Source organism: Acanthaster planci, linkage group LG11 (genome assembly GCF_054643075.1).
Source record: "Acanthaster planci isolate LZ-2023a linkage group LG11, COTS_SCS, whole genome shotgun sequence".
Classification (NCBI taxonomy): domain Eukaryota; kingdom Metazoa; phylum Echinodermata; class Asteroidea; order Valvatida; family Acanthasteridae; genus Acanthaster; species Acanthaster planci.
The window spans coordinates 5,884,953-5,897,582 of record NC_141787.1 but is presented as its reverse complement, the minus strand read 5'-3'; the positions used below and the strand labels follow the sequence as shown (position 1 = coordinate 5,897,582).

At 38.3% G+C, this 12,630-nt stretch overlaps 2 long non-coding RNA genes across 7 annotated transcripts; both read right to left on the bottom strand.

Moving 5' to 3' along the window:
- Positions 1 to 444: 444 nt before the first annotated feature.
- Positions 445 to 4,726, bottom strand: LOC147797275 (uncharacterized). Of its 5 annotated transcripts, none has more exons than XR_015427255.1 (5): positions 4,318 to 4,726; positions 3,738 to 3,836; positions 1,485 to 3,539; positions 922 to 1,002; positions 445 to 705 (listed from the first exon to the last, which is right to left on the bottom strand). It is a non-coding gene; the product is annotated as an uncharacterized LOC147797275 (long non-coding RNA). The 5 variants fall into 5 exon arrangements; XR_015427254.1 differs by having other exon boundaries at positions 3,756 to 3,836; XR_015427253.1 differs by lacking the exon at positions 4,318 to 4,726 and having other exon boundaries at positions 3,738 to 3,976.
- A 328-nt stretch (positions 4,727 to 5,054) lies between these two features.
- On the bottom strand, positions 5,055 to 9,884 carry LOC147797274 (uncharacterized). Of its 2 annotated transcripts, none has more exons than XR_015427261.1 (2): positions 6,571 to 9,884; positions 5,055 to 6,372 (listed from the first exon to the last, which is right to left on the bottom strand). It is a non-coding gene; the product is annotated as an uncharacterized LOC147797274 (long non-coding RNA). The 2 variants fall into 2 exon arrangements; XR_015427262.1 differs by having other exon boundaries at positions 6,589 to 9,884.
- Between the last annotated feature and the right edge of the window lie 2,746 nt (positions 9,885 to 12,630).

Sequence of the window (12,630 nt, the reverse complement as noted above, 5' to 3'; positions counted from 1 at the left end):
CGGGAACACTAAAACTCAGACGACGTAGTTCGGCACTTAATGCTTTTACACATCTACTAAAGAATTTCTGCATAGGCCCTATGAATGTTTCATTTGCATTAGGCAATAATTTAGCACTGTGTCCTTAGTGGATGGTGGAGTAATAAGTAATGGCAGTCAGTGTTGGTGTTAGTATTAAGTGGTTGTGTTAGGGTGAATGAACTTTTGAGGATTTTTGCCTATGTCAAATGTAACATTCATCCTTCGATTTCCGACAGTAAGAAATAGCTATGCATGCTTCTGTTTCATCCGAGTTTCATTGTTCCCATCTAAAATCGCTTACACCTATTACTCCTGAACATTTCTCTACACTTTTAATGTAACAAGTCAGTCGAAATATATCAGGAATACCAACTACCTGTCAATGGGCTCTATAATACAAAACACTAAATACCACTGCTAACTTGCGAAGTCCACCATTTGTGTGGTAGTTTTCCTATTGAGAATATACTCATTTATTAGAAGAATAAAGTGGGTTCTGTATTGTTGGCTGATGGAGACAAACAAATGAGCAGATCCCTCCTTTCACAAAACACCACATCTCTTGAGTCCGACACCACAGCAAGCACGCACCAAGCTCACTGACCGAGCTGATGACCATAGACTCCCAATGTACACGAAAATTCCTTTGGAAACAGCTGACGGTGATGGAAAGTCTTGAAAACTCTGTTCAAACAAAAAATGAAAGCAAAATATTTTCATGGTCCATAGCGCCTTTACATTTTAAAAGTGGGTTTCTTTACTTTTGCCACATCACAAAAGACTCTTATTGATAACATTATACCTCATCATGTGTGTAAATCTTACAGTGCATTCTTTATGGGAAAAAAAGTTGCCAACCAAATAAAGCAATCTAACTATTACGTGATGAAATTCTCAAACCATAATGCTCCAATAACTCCAAAATGGAAAGTGTAGATCGGTGCTTTGTCTTCGACTGTCTTCATTCTTCGCAAACATATCCTGGACAAATAGAAGGAAAAACAGTACACACAATAAGCATCTTCTGAAACAAATTTAGATTCTTTTAAGGGATCAGTGTCAATAACTGAGATTCGTGAGCATAATGAGCTATTGGGTATTCATAAAGCCAAGGTTCCGCACGTGGCCATATTAATAGCCTTGTGCCGGGCATACGCTGTAGGAATACCCGAACTGGCTCATTTACAAAATTTCCGCCGATGTATACTTTCCATCACTATATGGAAATTCAGTGAAACAACATCCTTTGCAGAGACATCAAAGACCCACTTCTCACAACAGAATCTAAGGAACCTAGACTACGTTTGTACATCAGTAAGAATCAAGGGACAAGTTGCAAGAATGTGGAAACACTAAAAATACAAAATACAAATCGGAATGGATAGTCGCATTATCTTTGGTGGTCATCCCAAGTTCATCCACTTGGTAAAACCATCGTAGCGTCTCGTGGGGGTTCAACCTACAATGTCGCCAAGCTCCTTGCCAAGATCCTTCACCCCCTCGTTGGCAACATGGAGCACCACGTCAAGAACTCAGAGCAGTTCGCCTCTTTCATCCAAGACCTCACCCTGCAACCTAACGACATCATGGTCAGCTGTTCCGAAACGTTGAGTAAACCGGTTCTTCTCAGAACCACACATTCTCATAAAAGAGAATATTGTACATGGTGTAACTGCAAAAAATCCTTAACTAATAGCTAGGCCTAGTTATTATCAATTTGAAATTAATGGATAAAATTAATTATATGCAAAGTGAAGCCTGTAAAATAAATAATACGTAAAAACCAGCATCACACTCACTACACTCTATAGTCTAATTCGACCTTCATTGCATTGCATTGACTTGCATTGCATTTCAGTTTTTGTGGCACTGCGCTTACAGCTTCAAAGTCAGCTATTAAAAATAAAAAAAATACAGTTGGATGCCTGAGCGGAGCCAGAGGTGAGTATTGGAAAACGGTCCAAGGTACTGAGTGACCGACCCCGCGTGGCGATGGCCTCCATATCCAAAGCATAAACGCACACGTCATGGAGGATTCCGACTCGAGTCAAGTCTATTGACTTGGAGACGTCATGTATTCTACGGCTAAGCGGCTAAAAGCAACTTCATTCTCTATCCGCGCGATAGTTATCCGATGACAACTGATTAAAGCAAGCTGGGACTTTCATCAGGAAGATGGGTCAAACTTGAATTTACTCATTTTCGAACGTAGGACACTCTGGATTGCAGAAACAGCCTCTCACCTACCCAATACTAGTTAAAGACCATTTCAAAGCAGGTCAGTGCAGGACATGTCAGTCCGCCATTAATTTTATATTTATCTCCATTATTCAGTTTGGTCACACAATATCACTGTTATCGACAAAATATTAATTGCAAATAACATAAGCCTCACAAAGGGAAACAAGGGGTGCATCCCCTCCCCCGACAAAAAAAATGATGAAAAAAGAAGTAAAAGAAATTAAAAATTGAACGGAGTAAAAATCGCATAATTTACTTAAAATAAAACCCCCTTATAATATCCCCCTTCCAATGTTTATCAGTTTGATACCAATGAATGCTTCCCCAGAAACCCCCCTCCCCCGAAAAAATGACAACGCCCATACATGGATATATTTAAATAATCATCAGCTTCAACAAGAATATTGGAACGGGAATGTAGGTCAGCTGAAGAATCCAGGAATACATCTCAATGCAAGCTGTGGTAAATTACTTGACATTTTATTCTTCAGTATAAAAATTCCCAGCTGAATTATACGATAATACAAAGTAAGCATACAGTGTTGTCCTAGTGTAACATTACATTGAGGTGGCGGGAACACTAAAACTCAGACGACGTAGTTCGGCACTTAATGCTTTTACACATCTACTAAAGAATTTCTGCATAGGCCCTATGAATGTTTCATTTGCATTAGGCAATAATTTAGCACTGTGTCCTTAGTGGATGGTGGAGTAATAAGTAATGGCAGTCAGTGTTGGTGTTAGTATTAAGTGGTTGTGTTAGGGTGAATGAACTTTTGAGGATTTTTGCCTATGTCAAATGTAACATTCATCCTTCGATTTCCGACAGTAAGAAATAGCTATGCATGCTTCTGTTTCATCCGAGTTTCATTGTTCCCATCTAAAATCGCTTACACCTATTACTCCTGAACATTTCTCTACACTTTTAATGTAACAAGTCAGTCGAAATATATCAGGAATACCAACTACCTGTCAATGGGCTCTATAATACAAAACACTAAATAACACTGCTAACTTGCGAAGTCCACCATTTGTGTGGTAGTTTTCCTATTGAGAATATACTCATTTATTAGAAGAATAAAGTGGGTTCTGTATTGTTGGCTGATGGAGACAAACAAATGAGCAGATCCCTCCTTTCACAAAACACCACATCTCTTGAGTCCGACACCACAGCAAGCACGCACCAAGCTCACTGACCGAGCTGATGACCATAGACTCCCAATGTACACGAAAATTCCTTTGGAAACAGCTGACGGTGATGGAAAGTCTTGAAAACTCTGTTCAAACAAAAAATGAAAGCAAAATATTTTCATGGTCCATAGCGCCTTTACATTTTAAAAGTGGGTTTCTTTACTTTTGCCACATCACAAAAGACTCTTATTGATAACATTATACCTCATCATGTGTGTAAATCTTACAGTGCATTCTTTATGGGAAAAAAAGTTGCCAACCAAATAAAGCAATCTAACTATTACGTGATGAAATTCTCAAACCATAATGCTCCAATAACTCCAAAATGGAAAGTGTAGATCGGTGCTTTGTCTTCGACTGTCTTCATTCTTCGCAAACATATCCTGGACAAATAGAAGGAAAAACAGTACACACAATAAGCATCTTCTGAAACAAATTTAGATTCTTTTAAGGGATCAGTGTCAATAACTGAGATTCGTGAGCATAATGAGCTATTGGGTATTCATAAAGCCAAGGTTCCGCACGTGGCCATATTAATAGCCTTGTGCCGGGCATACGCTGTAGGAATACCGAACTGACTCATTTACAAAATTTCCGCCGATGTATACTTTCCATCACTATATGGAAATTCAGTGAAACAACATCCTTTGCAGAGACATCAAAGACCCACTTCTCACAACAGAATCTAAGGAACCTAGACTACGTTTGTACATCAGTAAGAATCAAGGGACAAGTTGCAAGAATGTGGAAACACTAAAAATACAAAATACAAATCGGAATGGATAGTCGCATTATCTTTGGTGGTCATCCCAAGTTCATCCACTTGGTAAAACCATCGTAGCGTCTCGTGGGGGTTCAACCTACAATGTCGCCAAGCTCCTTGCCAAGATCCTTCACCCCCTCGTTGGCAACATGGAGCACCACGTCAAGAACTCAGAGCAGTTCGCCTCTTTCATCCAAGACCTCACCCTGCAACCTAACGACATCATGGTCAGCTGTTCCGAAACGTTGAGTAAACCGGTTCTTCTCAGAACCACACATTCTCATAAAAGAGAATATTGTACATGGTGTAACTGCAAAAAATCCTTAACTAATAGCTAGGCCTAGTTATTATCAATTTGAAATTAATGGATAAAATTAATTATATGCAAAGTGAAGCCTGTAAAATAAATAATACGTAAAAACCAGCATCACACTCACTACACTCTATAGTCTAATTCGACCTTCATTGCATTGCATTGACTTGCATTGCATTTCAGTTTTTGTGGCACTGCGCTTACAGCTTCAAAGTCAGCTAGTAAAAATAAAAAAAAGACAGTTGGATGCCTGAGCGGAGCCAGAGGTGAGTATTGGAAAACGGTCCAAGGTACTGAGTGAGCGACCCCGCGGGGCGATGGCCTCCATATGCAAAGCATAAACGCACACGTCATGGGGGATTACGACTCGAGTCAAGTCTATTGGACTTGGAGACGTCATGTATTCTACGGCTAAGCGGCTAAAAGCAACTTCATTCTCTATCCGCGCGATAGTTATCCGATGACAACTCATTAAAGCAAGCTGGGACTTTCATCAGGAAGATGGGTCAAACTTGAATTTACTCATTTTCGAACGTAGGACACTCTGGATTGCAGAAACAGCCTCTCACCTACCCAATACTAGTTAAAGACCATTTCAAAGCAGGTCAGTGCAGGACATGTCAGTCCGCCATTAATTTTATATTTATCTCCATTATTCAGTTTGGTCACACAATATCACTGTTATCGACAAAATATTAATTGCAAATAACATAAGCCTCACAAAGGGAAACAAGGGGTGCTTCCCCTCCCCCGACAAAAAATGATGAAAAAAGAAGTAAAAGAAATTAAAAATTGAAAGGAGTAAAAATCGCATAATTTACTTAAAATAAAAACCCCTTATAATATCCCCCTTCCAATGTTTATCAGTTTGATACCAATGAATGCTTCCCCAGAAACCCCCCTCCCCCGAAAAAATGACAACGCCCATACATGGATATATTTAAATAATCATCAGCTTCAACAAGAATATTGGAACGGGAATGTAGGTCAGCTGAAGAATCCAGGAATACATCTCAATGCAAGCTGTGGTAAATTACTTGACATTTTATTCTTCAGTATAAAAATTCCCAGCTGAATTATACGATAATACAAAGTAAGCATACAGTGTTGTCCTAGTGTAACATTACATTGAGGTGGCGGGAACACTAAAACTCAGACGACGTAGTTCGGCACTTAATGCTTTTACACATCTACTAAAGAATTTCTGCATAGGCCCTATGAATGTTTCATTTGCATTAGGCAATAATTTAGCACTGTGTCCTTGGTGGATGGTGGAGTAATAAGTAATGGCAGTCAGTGTTGGTGTTAGTATTAAGTGGTTGTGTTAGGGTGAATGAACTTTTGAGGATTTTTGCCTATGTCAAATGTAACATTCATCCTTCGATTTCCGACAGTAAGAAATAGCTATGCATGCTTCTGTTTCATCCGAGTTTCATTGTTCCCATCTAAAATCGCTTACACCTATTACTCCTAGAACATTTCTCTACACTTTTAATGTAACAAGTCAGTCGAAATATATCAGGAATACCAACTACCTGTCAATGGGCTCTATAATACAAAACACTAAATAACACTGCTAACTTGCGACGTCCACCATTTGTGTGGTAGTTTTCCTATTGAGAATATACTCATTTATTAGAAGAATAAAGTGGGTTCTGTATTGTTGGCTGATGGAGACAAACAAATGAGCAGATCCCTCCTTTCACAAAACACCACATCTCTTGAGTCCGACACCACAGCAAGCACGCACCAAGCTCACTGACCGAGCTGATGACCATAGACTCCCAATGTACACGAAAATTCCTTTGGAAACAGCTGACGGTGATGGAAAGTCTTGAAAACTCTGTTCAAACAAAAAATAAAAGCAAAATATTTTCATGGTCCATAGTGCCTTTACATTTTAAAAGTGGGTTTCTTTACTTTTGCCACATCACAAAAGACTCTTATTGATAACATTATACCTCATAATGTGTGTAAATATTACAGTGCATACTTTATGGGAAAAAAAGTTGCCAACCAAATAAAGCAATCTAACTATTACGTGATGAAATTCTCAAACCATAATGCTCCAATAACTCCAAAATGGAAAGTGTAGATCGGTGCTTTGTCTTCGACTGTCTTCATTCTTCGCAAACATATCCTGGACAAATAGAAGGAAAAACAGTACACACAATAAGCATCTTCTGAAACAAATTTAGATTCTTTTAAGGGATCAGTGTCAATAACTGAGATTCGTGAGCATAATGAGCTATTGGGTATTCATAAAGCCAAGGTTCCGCACGTGGCCATATTAATAGCCTTGTGCCGGGCATACGCTGTAGGAATACCGAACTGGCTCATTTACAAAATTTCCGCCGATGTATACTTTCCATCACTATATGGAAATTCAGTGAAACAACATCCTTTGCAGAGACATCAAAGACCCACTTCTCACAACAGAATCTAAGGAACCTAGACTACGTTTGTACATCAGTAAGAATCAAGGGACAAGTTGCAAGAATGTGGAAACACTAAAAATACAAAATACTAATCGGAATGGATAGTGGCATTATCTTTGGTGGTCATCCCAAGTTCATCCACTTGGTAAAACCTTGCTTCAAGGATTTAGTCCCTGGAGAGTTAACAGAGAAGAAATGGAAACAAAGTTAACTTCATGTCAACAGCAGAACAAATTTGACATAGAAATAATCTCTACTGTCCTTTTTAAGGGTATCCTAAATGATATCTACGAATAAGCTTTAGGTACATGTTCTTTGCAATTTAATCTTCAAGTAATCCTGTGGAAAATTGATATGGTTCAAGCTGATCGAGTCAAAAAAATTCTTCCATGTGAATGTAGAAAATGTATTTCCATCAGCGATGGCATCGACTGATGCATGATGTCTCCGAAGTTTGCTTCAAGTATTAAAATGCTTCCATTATCCAGTGCCTAGATATCAAAAGACAAACCTTAAGAGAGAGAAAAATCCACATCAAGTTAATTCACTGTCAATTAAACGGCGATAATCAAAACAAATAAAAACCAAATGCAATGACAAATTTAAGCAAAAAGCCACTTACAACAATGCAAAACCTACTGGCTAAAGGTTGTTCAATAAGAATGATTACACTTCAAAAAGACGCTTTATTTTAATTTAAAAACAAATCAGTCAGAGTCCTATGTCCAGTCATTGTCAGCTTACTCACGGGTTCCAATTTCGGAGCTCAAAAGATAAAAAGTAAACGAGAAAAACATAAGCACATATCAAAACCTGCGCGAACGACACACGCAGCCACAAAAAATACCATCGAAAACGAACATGGAAAAGAAAAAATCAGCTAAAAAGCGGTATACACGAGCCACGGAATATAGCGTCGAGTATTGCCGGAGAAAAAAGGAATGACCAACAAGGGTCAATGAGTTTGAAAAAAAATGCCTAAAACAGAACTCCCTTCACTTTTTTTGCAGTTTGTGTTAAGTCGTGTACAGTCTGCTTCTTCCATTGTCAGAATTGTACGTCTGCTCATTGGAGTTAATGATGAAAAATAAACTTGTTTCGCTGGTCGAAAGAAAGAATACAAAAATACAAAGACACATAAAAAGAAACAACCTGCGAAACCAAAATGAAGCACAAATAGTGGAAGCCAACAATACGCCATGGTAAAAAAAGCACGAAAGGAAAAAAGAAACCCAAAGCCTTACCTTTCGTTAATTAAACAGGCGAAAAGATTTGCTCAAAATAGAAAATTACTTATATTATGCACTTCAGTGAGGCACATCTGAATGCTAAGTGACCAGTCATCTTCAGCTTCGCACATCCATGACCTAAGAATCAAGAGACACCATTTTGAAGAAAAGAAAACAAAATAATAAAACTGAATCCAACAGGTCAACGAAACAAGAAGACACCAAGAGCCAACGAAACGACGGAACGAACGCGACAAAAACGCATCCACGCGAGTGTACAAACATCAGCGATGGCATCGACTGATGCATGATGTCTCCGAAGTTTGCTTCAGTTATTAAAATGCTTCCATTATCCAGTGCCTAGATATCAAAAGACAAAACTCAAGAGAGAGAAAAATGCACATCAAGTTAATTCACTGCCAATTAAACGGCGATAATCAAAACAAACAAAAACCAAACGCAGTGACAAATTTAAACAAAAAGCCACTTACAACAATGCAAAACCTACTGGCTAAAGGTTGTCCAATAAGAATGATTACACTTCAAAAAGACGCTTTATTTTAATTTAAAAACAAATCAGTCAGAGTCCTATGTCCAGTCATTGTCAGCTTACTCAAGGGTTCCAATTTCGGAGCTCAAAAGATAAAAAGTAAACGAGAAAAACATAAGCACATATCAAAAACTGCGCGAACGACACACGCAGCCACAAAAAATACCATCGAAAACGAACATGGAAAAGAAAAAATCAGCTAAAAAAGCGGTATACACGAGCCACAGAATATAGCGTCGAGTATTGCCGGAGAAAAAAGGAATGACCAACAAGGGTCAATGAGTTTGAAAAAAAATGCCTTAAACAGAACTCCCTTCACCTTTTTTGCAGTTTGTGTTAAGTCGTGTACAGTCTGCTTCTTCCATCGTCAGAATTGTACGTCTGCTCATTGGAGTTAATGATGAAAAATAAACTTGTTTCGCTGGTCGAAAGAAAGAATATAAAAATACAAAAGACACATAAAAAGAAACAACCTGCGAAACCAAAATGAAGCACAAATAGTGGAAGCCAACAATACGCCATGGTAAAAAAAGCACGAACAGAAAAAAGAAACCCAAAGCCTTACCTTTCGTTAATTAAACAGGCAAAAAGTTTTGCTCAAACTAGAAAATTACTTATATTATGCACTTCAGTGAGGCACATCTGAATGCTAAGTGACCAGTCATCTTCAGCTTCGCACATCCATGACCTAAGAATCAAGAGACACCATTTTGAAGAAAAGAAAACGAAATAATAAAACTGAATCCCACAGGTCAACGAAACAAGAAGACACCAAGAGCCAACGAAACCTTATCACCTTATTTGCAAATTGTGTTAAGTCGTGTACAGTCCACTTCCTCCATCGTCAGAATTGTACGTCTGCTCATTGGAGTTTATGATGAAAAATAAACTTGTTTCGCTGGTCGAAAGAAAGAATACAAAAATACAAAAGGCATATAAAAAGAAACAACCCGCAAAACAATAATGAAGCACAAATAGTGGAAGCCAACAATACGCCGTGGTAAAGAAAGCATGAAAAGAAAAAAGAAACTCAAAGCCTTACCTTTCGTTAAACAGGCCAAAAGTTTTGCTGAAACTGAAAAATTGCTTATCTTATGCACTTCAGTGAGGCACATCTAAATGCTAAGTGACCAGTCATCTTCAGCTCGCTTCCTTATTCGCACATCTATGACCTAAAAATCAATAGACACCATCTTGAAGAAAAGAGAACAAAATAATAAAACTGAATCCCACAGGTCAACGAAACAGGAAAAAACCGAGGGCTAACGAAACGACGGAACAAACGCGACGGCAAGTACGTATACGCCCGAGGAACAAAGATCTAGCGCACGAACTGTTTTTCACGAAAATGCAAAGACGGCGCGGATAAAAACACATTTACCTTAAAATTAAAGAAAATGTAGCTCTTTTTGTGGGGGGGTCTGACCAGTTTCGATTACATTTTGATTAAACAAATAAAATTAAGCTTACGTTCATTTCAATGTAGCAATTGTCCAGTGGAAGCAATCTAACCAGTGTCTTCAGCTCGATTCTGCCATCCATTCAGAGGCTCCATACATCAATTTTCTGAACATCAAAACACAGACACTAAAGAACAATAGACAATGTGCATTAATTCCACATAAAAAGATTCAAGCTGAATCCAAGGTTTTAAATTTTAGCACAAAAACACCCTCAAGAGCTCGAAAACGACAGTAAAACGCGACGGTAAAACGACAGTTAAACGACGATGGTTTTAAGTTAAAATCGATTACTTGAACAGTTGTCAAAGAAACCAAAGATAAAAAAGGGACAAGGACAAGAAACGATGCAAAATGGAAACTACTAAAGCAGAGAATGTGCAAAAATAAAACAAAACAAAACCCCTAAACCCCCAAACAAATACAAAACAGCAACCACCGCAACATACAGTAAAAGAGAAAGCAAAACAAAATGACAATAAAGAAAGAAATTTAACCAAAGTTGTGTTTACCTATCAGGTTCTGTATGTTTGTTTTTTCCTTTGTCGACCGTTTGAGTCATATAGTCCTGAACATGAAAGAGAAAATACTAAAACAAAAGAAACGTTACTTGAAATCAAAATCCTGAAACGAAATGCTAGCCATTATAAAGGTACATGCAAGAAACTAAACATTATTTGAAGGATCGAAAGCGAAATCAAAAAACACCGATCACAAACGCGTCACAAAGACACGAATTTATGAATAGTCATTAAAGGGGAACAAGAAAGGATTAAAAACTCACATTCAAGCAGAATGTCCGTTCCACTTCATCAGAAATACGTCTAAAATATAATTTCTGTATTCGATAATGTACAAAAATACGACTAATTGTCGTTTAGTTCAACACCCCGTGAATCAACAAAGCTTGTACATTATATTCTCCCTTTCCGTTTGTATTCTGCCAATTTAGCACTTCCTGTATGCACAATAACAATCACATCGGGGTGACGATGTCAAAAACATTTGCAAGAGCCATGAAAAACGGAAAAGGATATTTCATGTTGCTTGTCTTTGTTTGATGTTGTGTATGTAATTAAGATGACTTTTAGCAAGAAATGTTTCATAACTGACATTTGTTATTTTTTCTGAAAACCTTGAAAACAACAACACTGAAAGTGAGTTTCAGGTGGTCGCACTGAATAAATATGCTCTCGGCTGTGGTTATAATAAATGAATAAGTATTGGATTTCCTCGCTTGTATTTTTAAATATACTTGTTTACTGGCGATTTCGAATGGCCAAGCTCACGCAGCTGAAAGCTGGACACAGATATGAATGCTTAGATGCACACGTTTAACACCGAGTGACCATTTTTATTACATCCCATGGCTGAATACTGCGATCGGACACTTCACGTCTGAACTATGTATGAAAACGGTTTTTTACATCCATTGTGGTTTAAGTACTTTGAAACTGGACCTTTTCTTGAACAATGAAATATTTTAAATCGTTTCTTCACAGCTGTTGGTGCCATTTCTGTGACGTCAACCAGGGAGAGGGCTATTTATATTGTGACCCCATTTCTGAATAACAATCAAACTGCATTGACACTGCACTGCAATACTCAGTAGAAATTGATTCATCAAGACACCAGGACAATCAGGACATAATGACGCTAAGATATCAAGGCAATCGGGACATCAAGGCATCAGGACATCAAGATATCAAGACATTAGGACACCAAGACATCAGGACACCAAGACATCAAGACAATCAGAACATCAAGACACCAGAATATCAAGACAACGTGGACATCGTGACACCAAGACATCAAGACACCAAGACATCAGGACATCGATAAATTAGGATATCAGGACATCAGGGGAAAAAGTCAGAGGAAGGAAGTGACTAAGAAGGAAGAACTCCAACCAGTCTCATCCAACCGATCTCATCACCCAATTTCCCAAGACATCGGGCTATCCAGACATAAAGACATCGAGACATCAGGATACCAAGACATCAGGACATCAAGATATCAGGACATCAAGACACCAGGACGTCAAGACACAAAGACAATCAGGATATCAAGACACCAAATTACAAGGACACCAAGACATCAAGATTTAGAATATTAATAGACCAGGACCTCAAGACACAAAGACGTCAGAACTTCGAGACATCATGACATAAAGACCCTGGTCTTCAATACATAAAGAATTGAGCTTTACAAAATATCAAGACAACCACGACATCGTGACACCCAGACATCAAGACACCAAGACATCAAGACATCAAGAGACCAAGACATCAGGACATCAAGACATCAGGACATCGATAAATTAGGATATCAGGACATCAGGGGAAAAAGTCAGAGGAAGGAAGTGACTAAGAAGGAAGAACTCCAACCAGTCTCATCCAACCGACCTCATCACCCAATTTCCCA